General features: G+C 38.3%; 1 protein-coding gene across 1 annotated transcript in view; it reads left to right on the top strand.

Moving 5' to 3' along the window:
• The window catches only part of FAM227B (family with sequence similarity 227 member B), a 216,081-nt gene that overhangs the window by 193,461 nt on the left and 7,045 nt on the right, over positions 1 to 15,575 (top strand). The window lies entirely within an intron of this gene.

Here is a 15,575-nt window from a genome sequence, read left to right as displayed (position 1 = left end):
GGTTGTAGGAAGGTTTGATTTTCCTTTTCCAATTGTTCCCTGTGGGAGCAGGGTGACTTAATTGCTGGTATTTCTCCACAGCTGAGACTTCAATCCAGAGTAACTGTTTTACTAGGGTCAAACAGAGACCAGCTGAAAACAAGACAGAACCACTTAGCCCCACCACACCAAATAGGTACCCAGTTTCTCAGGCCGTAGCACTGTATGGGTCCTCAACAAAGCTCCAGGGAAAAAGTCAAATGGTGTAAAATAATCATGGGCAGAATCAGCAGAAAAACTCTGGTAACATGAATAACGAGAATAGATCAACCCCCCTAAGGAAAGATATGGCAGATGTAACTGAAGATCCTATTCATAAACACCTGGCCAAGATATCAGAAATCAAATTCAGAATTTGGATTGCAAACAAGATTAATAGAATGGAAGAAAATTTGGAAGTAGAAATTCAAAGAGCAATTCAAAAGTCAGAATTAGAAATTCGAGGAGAAATTCAAAAGTTGTCTCAAGAATTTAACGAATTTAAAGACAAAACCACTAAATATTTTGATGCACTGAAGTAAGAATTTGCAGCTCTCAAGTCTCTGAAAAATACAGTAGAATCCCTTAGTAAGGGAGCAAGCAGAAGAAAGGATTTCTGACACTGAAGACAAAGCTTTTGAATGCTCCCAAACTCTCAAAGAGGAAGAGAAATTGAGAGAAAAAATGAATCATTCTCTCAGAGAGCTCTGGGATAATTTGAAGAAGGCTAATATCCACCTCATTGGATTCCCTGAAAGTGATAAAGTGGCCTCACAAGGCACAGAGGCCCTTCTCCATGAAATTATGAAAGAGAATTTTCCAGACATGCCAAGAGATTCTCAAATTCAGATAGCGGACAGTTTCAGAACCCCAGCACAACTCAATTCCAATAAGACATCCCCCAGGCATATCATAATTAACTTCACTAGTGTTAATATGAAAGACAAAATTCTGAAAGCAGGCAGACATAAGAAATTCCTTTATCTACAAAGGGAAGAATATTAGAATCACTGCAAATCACTCTGCTGAAACTTTTCCAGCCAGAAGAGGATGGTCATCAACTTTTAATCTCCTAAAACAAAATAACTTTCAACCCCAGATCCTGTATCCAACTAAACTGAGTTTCATTTATGATGGAGAAATTAAATACGTTAATGACATTCATATGTTGAAGAAATTTGCCATAACTAACCCAGCTCTTCAGGATATTCTCAGACCTATCCTCCATAATGACTAGCCCAATCCTCTACCACAAAAATAAACTCACTCAGAAACTTTTGATCAAACTCCAACTTCCACAGTGGTGAAAGGATTAAAAGTGTCCACAGGACTTTGGAAAAACTCGATACCAAAAATTTTACCAGACTTATCAATATTCTCCATTAATGTGAATGGCTTAAACTGCCCACTAAAGAGGCACAGGTTAGCTGACTGGATACAAAAACTCAGGCCAGGTATTTGTTGCATAGAAGAGTCACATCTTATCTTAAAAGATAAATATAGACTCAGGGTGAAAGGACGGTTGTCCACATTTCAGGCAAATGGTAATCAGAAAAAAATAGATGTTGCAATTCTATTTGTAGATACAATAGACTTTAAACCAACAAAAGTAAAGAAGGATAAGAATGGTCACTTCATATTTGTTAAGGATAATACTCAATATGATGAGATTTCAATTATTAATATCTATGCACCCAACCAGAATGCACCTCAATTTATAAGAGAAACTCTAACAGGCATGAGCAACTTGATTTCCTCCAGCTCCATAATAGTTGGGGATTTCAGCACTCCTTTGTCAGTGTTGGATTGATCCTCCAATAAGAAGCTGAGCAAAGAAATTTTAGATTTAAACCTAACCATACAACATTTGGATTTAGCAGACATCTACAGAACATTTCATCCCAACAAAACTGAATACACATACTTCTGATCAGCCCACAGAACATACTCCAAAATTGATCACATCTTAGGTCACAATTCTAACCTCAGTAAATTTAAAGGAATAGAAAGTATTCCTTACATCTTCTCAGACCACCATGGAATAAAAGTTGAACTCAGTAACAACAGGAATCTGCATACTCATGCAAAAACATGGAAGTAAAATAACCTTATGCTGAATGATAGCTGGGTCAGAGATGAGATTAAGAAGGAAATTGCCAAATTTCTGGAAAAAAATGACCATGAAGACACGAATTATTAGAACCTCTGGGATACGGCAAAGGCCGTCCTAAGAGGGAAATTTATAGCACTGCAAACCTTCCTCAAGAGAACGGAAAGAGAGGAAGTTAACAATTTAATGGGACATCTCAAGCAACTGGAAAAGGAAGAACATTCCAACCCCAAACCCAGTAGAAGAAAAGAAATAACCAAAATTAGAGCAGGATTAAATGAAATTAAAAAATAAAAGGATTATACAACAGATCAATAAATCCAAAAATTGGTATTTAGAAAAGATCAATAAAATAGATAAACCTTTGACTAACCTAACCAGATTAGAGTAAAATCTCAAATCTCATCAATCAGAAACAACAAACACAAAATAACAACAGACTCCTCAGAAATTCAAAAAATCCTTAATGAATATTACAAGAAAATTTATTCTCAGAAATATGAAAATCTGAAGGAAATTGACCGATACTTGGAAGCACATCACCTTTCAAGACTTAGCCTGAATCAAGTGGAAGTGTTGAGCAGGCCCATATCAAGTTCTGAAATAGCATCAACCATAAAAAATCTCCCTAAAAAGAAAAGCCTGGGATCAGATGGCTTCAAGTCAGAATTCTACCAAACCTTTAATAAGGAATTAGTACCTATGTTACTCAACCTGTTCCAAAATGTAGAAAAAGAAGGAAGATTACCCAACACATTCTATGAAGCAAACATCACCCTGATCCCCAAACCAGGAAAAGACCCAACAAGAAAAGAAAATTAGAGACCAATATCACTAATGAATATAGATGCAAAATTATTCAGCAAGATCCTAACAAACAGAATCCAGCAACACATCAAACAAATTATACATCATGACCAAGTCGGTTTTATCCCAGGGTCTCAAGGCTGGTTCAATATACGTAAATCTGTAAGTATAATTAAGCACATAAACAAATTAAAAAACAAAGACTATATGATTCTCTCAATCGATGCAGAAAAAACTTTTGATAATATCCAGCATCGCTTCATGATCAGAACACTTAAGAAAATTGGCATAGAAGGGACATTTCTTAAACTGATAGAGGCCATCTACAGCAAACCCACAGCCAATATCGTATTGAATGGAGTTAAATTGAAATAATTTCCAGTCAGATCAGGAACCAGACAAGGCTGCCCATTGTCTCCACTGCTCTTTAACATTGTAATGGAAGTTTTAACCATCACAATTAGGGAAGAAAAGGTCATCAAGGGTATCCATATAGGGTCAGAAGAGATCAAAATTTTGCTCTTCGCAGATGATATGATTGTGTATCTGGAAAACACCAGGGATTCTACTACAAAATTCTTAGAAGTGATCAAGGAATACAGCAGCATCTCAGGTTATAAAATCAACTTTCATAAATCAGTAGCCTTTGTATATACCAACAATAGTCAAGCTGAAAAAACAATTAAGGACTCTAGTCCATTCACAGTAGCACTAAAGAAGATAAAATATTTGGGAGTTCATGTAACAAAGGATGTGAAAGATCTCTATACAGAGAACTATGATACTCTAAGAAAAGAAATAGCTGAAAATGTTAACAAATGGAAAAACATACCATGCTCATGGCTGGGAAGAATCAAAATTGTTAAAATGTTCATACTTCCCAAAGCAATATACAATTTTAATGCAATCCCTATTAAAGCTCCACTGTCATATTTTAAAGATCTTGAAAAAAATAATACTTCGTTTTATATGGAATCAGAAAAAAACCTCGAATAGCCAAGACATTACTCAGAAATAAAAACAAAGCAGGAGGAATCAGGCTCAGAAATCAGACCTCAGACCATACTATAAATCGATAGTGATCAAAACAGCATGGTATTGGCACAAAAACAGAGAAGTAGATGTCTGGAACAGAATAGAAAACCAAGAGATGAATCTAGCTACTTACCATTATTTGATCTTTGAAAAGCCAATTAAAAACATTCAGTGGGGAAAAGATTCCCTATTAACAAATGGTACTGGGTGAAGTGGCTGGCAATCTGTAAAAGACTGAAACTGGACCCACACCTTTCACCATCAGCTAAGATAGATTCTCTCTGGATTAAAGATTTAAACTTAAGACATGAAACTATAAAAATACTAGAAGAGAGTGCAGGGAAACCCCTTGAAGAAATCGGTCTGGGCGAGTATTTTATGAGGAGGCCCGCCCCCCCCACAGGCAATTGAAGCAGCTTCAAAAATACACTACTGGGACCTGATCAGACTAAAAAGCTTCTGCACAGCCAAGAACATAGTAAGTAAAGTAAGCAAACAGCCCTCAGAATGGGAGAAGATATTTTCAGGTTATGTCTCCCACAAAGTTTTAATAACCAGAATCCACAGAGAACTCAAACATATTAGCAAGAAAAGAACAAGTGATCCTATCGCAGGCTGTGCAAGGGACTTGAAGAGAAACTTCTCTGAAGAAGACAGGCACACAGCCTACAGACATATGAAAATATGGCTCATCATCTTTAATCATCAGAGAAATGCAAATCAAAACTACTTTGAGATATCATCTAACTCCAGTAAGATTAGCCTATATCACAAAATTCCAAGACCAGAGATGTTGGCGTGGATGTGGAGAAAAGGGAACACTTCTATACTGCTGGTGGGAATGCAAATTAATACATTCCTTTTGGAAAGATGTTTGGAGAACACTTAGAGTTCTAAAAATAGATTTGCCATTCAATCCTATAATTCCTCTACTAGGCATATACCCAGAAGACCAAAAATCACATCATAACAAAGATATTTGTACCAGAATGTTTATTGCAGCCCAATTCACAATTGCTAAATCGTGGAAAAAGCCCAAGTGCCCATCGATCCACAAATGGATTAATAAATTGTGGTATATGTACACCTTGGAATATTATGCAGCCTTAAAGAATGATGGAGACTTTACCTCTTTCATGTTTACATGGATGGAGCTGGAACATATTCTTCTTAGTAAAGTATCTCAAGAATGGAAGAAAAAGTATCCAATGTACTCAGCCCTACCATGAAACTAATTTATGGCTTTCATATGAAAGCTATAACCCAGTTATAATCTAAGCATATCGGGAAGGGGGAGAGGGAGGAGAGGGAGGGGGGAAGATGGGCAGAGGGAGGGTAATTGGTGGGATTACACCTGTGGTGCATCTTACAAGGGTACATGTGAAACTTAGTAAATGTAGAATATAATTGTCTTAATACAATAACTAAGAAAATGCTGGGAAGGCTATGTTAACCAGTGTGATGAAAATGTGTCAAACTGTTTATAAAACCAGTGTATGGTGCCCCATGATCGCATTAATGTATGCAGTTATTATTTAATATTTAAAAAATAATAATAATAATTCTATAAAACCTTGATGATTAAAGAAATTATGATAGTATGTTGGGCAAAGAAAGCAACCATGTCATTATATTAATAACAATATCATAAAATATATATTCACATATGACATATGAAGAGACACATAGCAAAATTAAAATAGTTTTTATTTTTTGGAAAGTGGGATTATGGGAGAATTTTTTTATTACATTAATGCATCACTAATATTCCTTGCACAATAATATTTTTAAGTATCACTGAAACATTTGCCAAAATGAGTAAATGTTGTCCAGTTTAGTTTCCTCTGATTTAATGATTTAAAAAGAAGCTTCCACTACTCCTTTAGATTTGAGCACTAACATATTCTTAATATTGAACATTCATGGAATAATCGAAACTATTACTATACAAAATAAAATCTCAAAGCCAAAAATGTAAAAGTAACTTGGATCTAGCCTAAGGATGTTTTATTCTGGAATAATATCATGCAGAAAACTGTGGTTCATATGGACACTTATTCCAGTAACATCATTTAGGAGATCCCTGAATACAAGGTAATTTGTAGGGTGTAATCAGATCTCGTGAATATCATATAATTCTTGAAGACAATAGTATGTTTCTGACTATAGATTGCCTAAACAATCAGTTGAAAAGAGGGAATTCTAATGGATACATTGGCCATTCAATAACAGTTTCTGAATATAACCTACATAACCATGAAATCTCTGAGAATAAAATGAGTTGACCTCAGGTACACACTGGAAGAGAGTTCCTAGGATGGTCTCTGCCAGACAACAAATAAGATTGTGCTTGATAGAGCCTATTTCCATGTAAATGAAGACACTAGGCACCCTTCCATCTTGCACCATAGCCTCAAACACGGACACTGGAGTAGGCCTGGAGGCTGGGTCCGTTGGTGCTGGCTCTGTTGGTGCTGGCCTAGTGTCTAGGCCTGGTGGGGCAAGCACAGGGCTGCAGTAGCCCTGGAACCTACAGTGGGCCTGAACCCTGACTTTGCTGAGGCTGGCCTATGACCTGAGACCGCTGCGGCCTATCTGGCTCTGAGACAGGTGTGAAGACTGTGTCTGTACGGCTAGCCTGAAGCCAGTAGCCTCAGGAGCTGGCCTGAAGACTGCATCCATGGGAGACTGACTGGTGCCAGGTTTTATGAGAATACACCTGGTGCTGGGTTCTAAGACAAAGCCCAGTGCTCACTTCACTCTCCTCCTACATAGTGGGTGTCTCTCCCATACCAGGCCATCTGGTTCAAATTTATGATTCTGTGGGGTGTAAGTGCTGGGAAGTCTAACAGATGTTTTTTCTGGGAGGGTTTGTATCACAAGATTAAGGGGGTATACAAAATTTTCGTTACATGAATAGCTTTATAATGCTTAACTCAGGGAGATAAGTTTGTCCATTACCTGAATAATGTTCATTATATCTATTAGGTAGGTATATTCTCCCCCTTCCTTCCTTCTTGATTTCCAATGACTTTTACTTCACTCTGTGCCCATGTATGCCCATCAATTAGTTCCAAATTATTAGGAAGTACATGTGCTGTTTGGTTTTCTATTCTTGAGATACTTAGGATAATGGTCTCCAGTTCCATCCAAATTACTAAAAAAGACAATAATTCTTTTCTTTTTTATGGCTGGGTACATATACACCACATTTTGTTAATCCACTCATGAATTAATGGACACTTGGCATTGATTCCAAATCTTTGTGATTGTAAATTGTGCTGTCACTTGAGTACAGGTGTCTTTTTTGATAAAATGACTTCTTTTCCTTTTGGTAGATACTGACCAGTGGTTAGATAGATAGATTTACTTTTAGTTCTTTGAGAAATCTCCACATCATTTTCCACAGAGGTTACACTAATTTGTAGTCCCACCAACAGTGTATAAGTGTTCCATTCTCTCTGAATCCATGCCAGCATCTATTGCCTTTTGACTTTTTAATAATGACCATTCTGACAGGGGGTAAGGTGATATCTCCTTGTGGTTTTGATTTGCATTTCCCTTTCTCTGCTGATTAGTGATGTTGAGTACTTTTTCATGCTTTTTTGCCAGTTGTCTCTCTTCTTTTGAAAATTTTCTTTTCATGACTTTTGCCCAGTTTTTAATAAGGTTATTTCTTGATTCTTTTTTTTTTTTTCTTTTTAGTTCTTTGTAGATTCTGGATATCACCCCTTCATTAGGTGTACAGCTTGCAAATATTTTCTCCCATTCCATAGGTTGTATATTTGCTCTGTTGATTATTTCCTTGGCTATCCAGAAGCTTTTAATTTAATCAAGTCCCATTTATTTATTTTTGTTGTTGCTACAATTGCCTTTGGGGGTCTTAGTGATAAATTCTTTGCCTCGGCAAATATCTAGAAGACTATTACCCACATTTTCTTCCAGAATTTTTATGGTTTCATAACTTACATTTAAGTTAAAAAATATTTTGAATTAATTTTTGTAAGTGGTGAGAGATAGGGGTCCGGTTTCATTCTTCTGAGTGTGGCTCTCTGATTTTGCCAGGATCATTTATTGATTAGGGCTTCTCTTCTACAGTGTTATGTATTGACTGCTTTGTTGAAGACTAGTTGGTTGTAGGTAAATGGTTTTGTATCTGGGTTCTCTGTTCTGTTCATTATTCTATGTCTCTATTTTTGTACAAATGCCACGCTGTTTTGGTTACTATAGCCTTATTGTATAATTTGGAGTCTAGAAATGTGATGCCTCCAGATTTGTTCTTTTTGCTTAAGATTGCTTTGATTACTCAGGTTCTTTTCTGGTTCTAAACAAAGCATAGAATTATTTTTTTTTTCTGTATCTGTAAAATATGATGTTGGTATTTTGATGAGGACTTTGTTGAATCTATAAATAACTTTGGGCAGTATGGACAGTTTAATGATGTTTATTCTACCAATTCAAAGGCATGTTATATTTTTCTACTTGTTTGTATCATCTATAATTTCTTTCATCAGCATTTTCTAGTTCTCCTTGCACAGATTGTTCACCTTCTTGGTTAAGTATATTTCTAAGAATTTTATTTTCTTTGTAGCCATTATGAAATGGTATCAAGTTTTTGATTTAGCTAATGCTACTGATTCATATACATTAATTTATAACCTGAGACTTTTCTAAATTTATTTATAAATTCTAGGAGTCTCTTAGTGGAGTCTTTGGGATTGTCTAGGTACAAGATCATATCATCAATGAAAAGCAATAGTTTGACATTGTCTTTCCCATTTTGAATACCTTTTCTTTCTCTTGCCTGATTGCTTTGGCTGGGACTTCTTCCAGTACTCTACTGAATAGAAGTGGTGACAATGGGCACCTTTGTCTTGTTCTACTTTGGTGGGGTAACGTTTTCAACCTTTCCTTGTTTAGTATGATGTTGACTTGTTATATGATGTGGGCTTGTTATATATGGCTTTTATAATTTTCAGATATATTTCTTTTATGCCAAGTTTGTTGAGGATTTTTATCATAAGAGGTGCTGAATTTTGTCAAATTCTTTTGAATCTATTGAGATGATATTATGATCTTTGGTTTTGCTTTTGTTTATGTGGTGGATCACATTTATTGATTTACACATGTTAAACCATTTTTGTATCCCTAAGATGGAGCTCACTGGTCATGGTGGATTTTTTTTTTAATGTGTTGTTGCGTTCGGTTTACTAGAATTTTATTAAGGACTTTGGCACCTATGTTCATAAAGGATATCTGTGTGTAGTTTTCTTTTTTGTTGTTTTCTTTCCTGGCTTTGGTCAAGGTGATACTAGCTTCATAGAATGAATTTTGAAGGATTTCCTTCTCCTCTAGGTTATAGAATAATTTCTGTACTGTGGTTACCAGCACTTCTTTGTAGGTCTTGTACAATTCTGCTATGAATTCATCATGTCCAGGGCTTCTTTTTGTTGGAACAGTTTTTATTACTGCTTTAATATCTCTGTTCATTATTGTTTCTATTCAGGTGATTTCTTCCTGATTGACTCTCGGAAGGTTGTGTGTTTCCAGGAATTTGCCTATTTTGTCCATATTTTCCAGTTATGTGTGTAGATATTTTTGTAATATTCAAGGATGATGTTTTGTATTTCTGTCATATCAGTTATAATATCTCCTTTTCCATTTCTGATTGACTTTATTTGGGTCCTTTCTCTTCTATTCCTCATTAATCTGGCAATAGATCTTATCAATTTTGTTTATATTCTCAAAGAATAAACTTTTTTGATTTGTTGATTCTTTGTATTTTTTGTTTGTTTTTTATCATTTAATTCTGCTCTGAGCTTTGTTATTTCTTCAGCTGGGTTTAGCTTTGGTTTGCTCTTCCTTTTTTAGTTGTACCACATGTGTCATTAGGTTGTTAACTGTTGATCTTTCTGTCTTTTTATGCAGTCATTTAAAGCCATGAATTTTCCCTATAGGACTGTTTGCTGAATCTCATAAATTATGATAGCTTATATCCCTTTGTCATTCAGTTCAAAGATCATTTAATTTCTATCTTAATTTTATTATTGAATCAATAATTTTTCAGCAGTAGGTGGTTTAATTTTTATGACTTTTTGTAGATTTGAGTGTTTTTCTTAGTATTGAATTATAGTTTTATTCCACTGAAGTCTAAGAATACACATGATATGATTTCAGTTTTTTTATATTTGCCAAGACATGTTTTGTCACCTAAGATATGATCAATCTTGGAGAATATCCCATGTGCTAAGAAAAATATATATTTAGTAGTTATTGCCTAAAATGTTCTGTAAATGTTACTTTATTTGTTCTAGAGTCACATTTAAGTTCAATGTTTATTTACTTTCTGCCTTGATGACCTGTTCAGCTCTGATAATTGAATGTTGAAGTCCTGGTAATTATGATGCTAATATTTATCTCTCTGCTTAGATTTAGTAGTATTTGTTTCATGAATCTGGAAGCTACTGTATTAGGTGTGTATCTGTTTAGGAGTACTATGTCTTCTTGTTGAATTGCTCTGTTTACCATTTATAGTGACCATCTTTATCTTTACCATTCTTGATTTAAAGTCTGTTTTATCTAATATGAGAATGGCTATATCTGCTCTCTTTTGGTTTCCATTTCCATGGAATATTTTTTTTCCATACTTCACTTTTAGTCTGTGTGAATCTTCATGGATTAGATGTGTTTTGTGGAGATATCAGATGCTGGTATTGTGTTTTTCCATCCATTCACTCAACCAGTATCATTTTTTTTTTCATCCCGTATCTTTTGAGTAAAGCTTCAAACCATTAATGTTGAGTGATAAAGTTATTATGCAGGAGACTGTTCTGTTCATCATGTTGGGTAATACCTTATAGCTTTGTTTTTCCTCTTATACTATTATTTTATATAAGTTGTGAGCTTTAGCTTTTAGATGATTTTACTCTGTTAGGTATCTATCATGCTTTTCAATGTAAAATGTAGTTCTGAGTATTTCCTGTAGGGCCAGTCTGGTCATGATAAATTTCCTGGGTGTTTGCTTGTCTGTAAAAGACTTTATTTTCCCATCAATTATAAAACTTAGTTTTCCAGGATACAAAAGTTTAGGTTGTCAGTTATTCTGTTAAGAAGACTGACTATGGGGCCCTAAACCTTCTGGCTTGTAAGGTCTCTGTTGACAAGTCTACAGTTAGTTAATGGTTTTTCCTTGCTAAGTTAGTTGTTGTTTTCATCTTGTTGCTTGTAAAATTTTCTCTTTAATTTTGACTTTGACCATGTTGATTATTATGTGTCTTGAAAATACTCTATTTGCTATGAGTCTTCCCAGTGTTGGTGACCACCTTGTATCTGGATATCTGATTCTCTGGTGATACCAGGGATGTTTTCCACAATTCCCTTGAGTAGGTTTTCCATGCTATTTGCTGTTTCTTCTTCTCCCTCAGGAATACCTATAATTCATGTGTTCATTCACTATGCGTGATCCTGTATTTCTCTATGTGATTTCTGAGTCTTTTTTCTTCTCTCTGCTTCTTTGAATGGTTGGATTTGCTCAACAAACTTGTCTTCAAGCTCTTAGAGTCTTTCTTCTCCTTGGCTCAGTCTGTTATTGAAGCTTTCTGCTGTTTTGAAACTTTCTAAATGACTCTTTCATCTTTGTAAGTTCTATTATATCCTTTCTTTTATTGTCTAGCTCTTTAGCAACTTTTTCGTTGATTTCTTAAAATATTGTGTGTGGGTTCTTATTTGCCATCCACATTATGAATTCCATTTCTCTAATTTGATAATTGCCTTTTGTTTGGAGTCCACTAGTCTACTCCATTGTTATCCCTTGGGGGTATCATGCTGTTTTGTTTTTTCATGTTGCCAGGGTTATTTTGCTGGTTTCTTCTCATCTGGCCCTTCTTTCCTCAGCTTAAGACTGATACGTTTGCAAGGCACTTGTTCTCCTTTGCCAAGAACTCCTTTCCTTAGTTAGTATCCTAGATAGGCCTTTTGTTTCCTACTCTGGAATGTTGACCCAGCATGAGGGCATGGGCACACAGATAGCCTGTAGTGCAGCTGCTCTATTTTGACCCATTCTCCTATGATTGATTCTATTCAACCTGGATGATCTTCATGCAGGGTGGTGGGTTGTTTCTCAGCTCATTGTCGGGAGTCCTCAGCTCATTGTCGGGAGTCTGAGGGACTGAGGGGCTGGTGTAGGGAATTGCTCGGCCCAGGCTTACCCACTAGAGGTGACAGTGGCCTCTGGGGCGCTGATTATGGGTAACTGGACTATGGGCATTTGCTTGAACTGGGTCCAGGTGTAATGGCTGCCCTAGGCCGGGGAGTCCCTGGTGGATGTTGGACCTCAGATTGGTTCCACTGGACCAGTGGCAGTGATTGAGACTCAGGGGTGGGGTCTTGAGGTCCAGGCACAACTTTGGAATCTCAGAAGTAGTACTGTAGGCCTGGCAGGAGCCCTAGAGGCACAGTGAGAGCTTCACAGCCAGATCAGTGAATCATGGGAGCAGAGCTGTACAGATGGGGTCTGTTACACTAGCATAGAGACTGCTGATGCCCAGTTGTGCAGGAAAGGGGGTTTATTCCAGCCATCCAGGGACTATGGAGGCAGTCTGGGGCTCCAGGCTGGCCAAGATTCCCCTCCAAGGTAGGTCCCAATGAAGCAGTCATCCAAGTCTTCCCAGGTGGTGCCTGTGGCCCTGAGGTTCTTCCTCTGCTCATGTCCCCCACTAAGGATAGGGGCTTTCGGCTCCCAGTTACAGACATGGCATGGGGGAGTCTCCATTCTGCCTTCTCCCTCCTCTGCACAGTGGGTATGATGCAAAAGCTACTGTTGGAAAGCTGAGACCCAAGCAGACCAGTCACCATGAACCTGAGAGTTCAGAATGGTGTCAGCTGCAGAAACCTGGGATTGGTAGCCACATATCTCTGCTGCACCTATCTCTAATGCAATATCTCTGCACAGATTCTGTGCAAGTCCAAGGTTCCTCAGTGGTGGAAGAAGTCCCATCATAGCTTAAGCCACCTGCAACTTTTATTCCTCTTCTTAAAAGCAGGATGCCCAGGGGCTGCTACTAGTTTGCTATTTTCACCTCCCCCAGCAGAATGAATTATATTGGTCCACCCAGATTAACCTGAGATGGGAGGTGGTGCTTGTGGATAAAACCAGCCAACCCCTGTTGATTGAATTAGTGGATGCTCTAATGGGCTGTACAAGTTGTTCTCCCTGTCAATAAGTGGTGCTTTCAGGAAAAGAACCAGCTTTAGTGTTCTTCTTTGAGGTCTGTGATCAGCTCAAGTCCCTCTAGAGAAGCACTGAATACCCCAAGCAGTGGGCCAGGCCCTGGAGCACCCAAGGGGATTCCTTGTTCTCCAACACAGCAGAAGTGGGTGAAGGAGTGAGGCTGAGCAAGGCTGGTTGGGCAACCCTGCCTTCAGGCTCCACAGAGGAAGGCGTAAGAATTGTCTTGACAGGGATTAAGGGTCAGCCCTCAGGCCATAGGAGAAGCCACTAGGAAGCAGCCAAAGCAGCCTCACCAAACCAGAAACCCTGCTCTTAGGGGAGGCACCACCTGGGATTCACAGACTGGCTATCAGGAGTGAATTTTGCTCTTTTTCCTTCTTCCTCTTCCCCATGAGTCTCCTTCCAGTATCTGGTTGCAAACAAGAACTTGAACTTCCATTCTTCATTCTGGACTATAGTTTTGTTTTATTCATATGAATGTGTTGGTGATTATCTATTGGTTTCATAATAGTAATGAGTCACATAGGATACTTTTTCTTCCATTCTTGAGATACTTTACTAAAAAGAATATGGAACCTCATCTAATGTGCATAATGCAATCATACATTTTAAAACTATAAAGAGTAGAGTATAAATGTCTTATCACAACAAATAACTGAGGTGATGGTTATGTTAATAAGTTTGATATAAGCCTTCCACATTGTATGTCAAATCAGCACATTGTGCCCCATAAATGCATTAATGTACACAGTTAGGATTTAATTTTAAAAAATTAAGGAAAAAACTTGAACTTGCTGAGCTCTTAAGTAATGGCACCAAGTTCCCACCCAAGTCTGAAAGCTTGCCTTTCCTGTTGGGCAAGGGGTGCTTCACCAGTGTGCTGTATCTTGAACCCACACTGCATTCTCCTGTCAGCTCTGCCTACATGGGCTCCTTTGCCTCCTGAGTTTAGTTCACAAATCTCCCTTCTGTGGCCCAACCAACACAAAAGGATGGCCCTGGGAGTAAGGGAGGCCTGTGGGCTGTCCCCTGGACTGCCAAGTTCAATTCATGACTGTCAGAGAGAGGTGTTCTGATCCTAGGTTGCCTGTGGAGTGCTCAAGCACGCTTATCATCCCTCCAGTTCAGGGTAAGCCTTGCACTGGGGAGTGTCAGTGGGCAGCTCTGGGGAGTGCTGGTGGGCAGGGAGCTCATAGTCCAAGCACCTTACATCAACTGCAGGTCCTCAAGACGAAAGATCCTCTAGGGCCCCACTGTGTGGGTGCACCAACAGAGGGAAAACAGCCACTTTTGAGAGTCTCAGCTCAACTGTCCCTCCTTGCAGCAGGAAGAAAAGAGTCTAAATGGAAAAAAGCGAGCACTTGAAGCCCTCCTGGTCCCTTTCCTTGGAAGGAAGCCCACACGGGATATCTAGGCTCTGGGATCACAGATTCCTTGTGAGAACAACTTGTACAACAATTACAGTTCTCTGGGCAGGAGTTGGAAACTGTGTGGAAACAGGAGACATAAAAACTGTAGGGCTAGAGCTCCCCGTGGTGTACACAGGCACACTGTGGGTGAAGAAGCAGTATGGTGCCTATCGTCCTGGCTCTGCTCTGTGATGACAGTGGCAGCCTGATGCTTTATTTTCAAGTTTAGTCATGGCAGCAGCTCTTGGGATTGTGAGGGTGATAAAGATCTCCAGCAGTTCAGGAGCCCACTGACTACCAGAGGTGTGAAAGAAAGAGAAACAAAACCTGTACCTCCCCTCCCTGCTGGGCTCCAAGCTTTTCCAGGGTTGATCTCTGTCAATATCTTGTTTCTTCCCGGTCTGCTCCTCAACTTCTTCCAATGGAATCTCCAGCAGGCTCTGGCACCTTTACCCACAACTACACCTGGCCTGTGTTTTTTCCCTTTTTTTCTTTATCTGAAACCTTTCCTTCCCTCTGGGATGATCTGGGAACCAATGCCTCAAGTCAGCCATCTTCCCTCTCCACCTAATGTCTTCTTTTAACACAAGCTGAGAGGCTATCTCTTTGGGTCATTTGCTTATTTGCCAATTGCTGCTTCAAAAGGGAAGTATCTACTTTGCCAGACACAAGCATGGGTTAAGACATAGCCACAAGCTATACCGGAAACAGACGGGACAAGAACCCAGCCTCATTAACAGCATACTGAGACTTCTGCTTACTGTCTCCCTCCTATGCAGATAGCAGAAGCCAGGCTAACTGTGGCTGCTACACATGCTGCCAGTTTAACCCCAAAGCAACTCAGAAGACAAGAGACTTTGAGGTTTTTAGTATATGTAAAAATGAAGAAATGCCTAAAGTTATAAAAAGTTTGGTACATTTTTAATATTTACAGTTAATAAATTGCTGGTTTTAGAACACACATGCA

This window comes from Nycticebus coucang, chromosome 6 (genome assembly GCF_027406575.1).
Source record: "Nycticebus coucang isolate mNycCou1 chromosome 6, mNycCou1.pri, whole genome shotgun sequence".
Taxonomy (NCBI): domain Eukaryota; kingdom Metazoa; phylum Chordata; class Mammalia; order Primates; family Lorisidae; genus Nycticebus; species Nycticebus coucang.
Note: the sequence above shows the minus strand (reverse complement) of the source record. Positions and strands in the feature narration are given on the sequence as shown.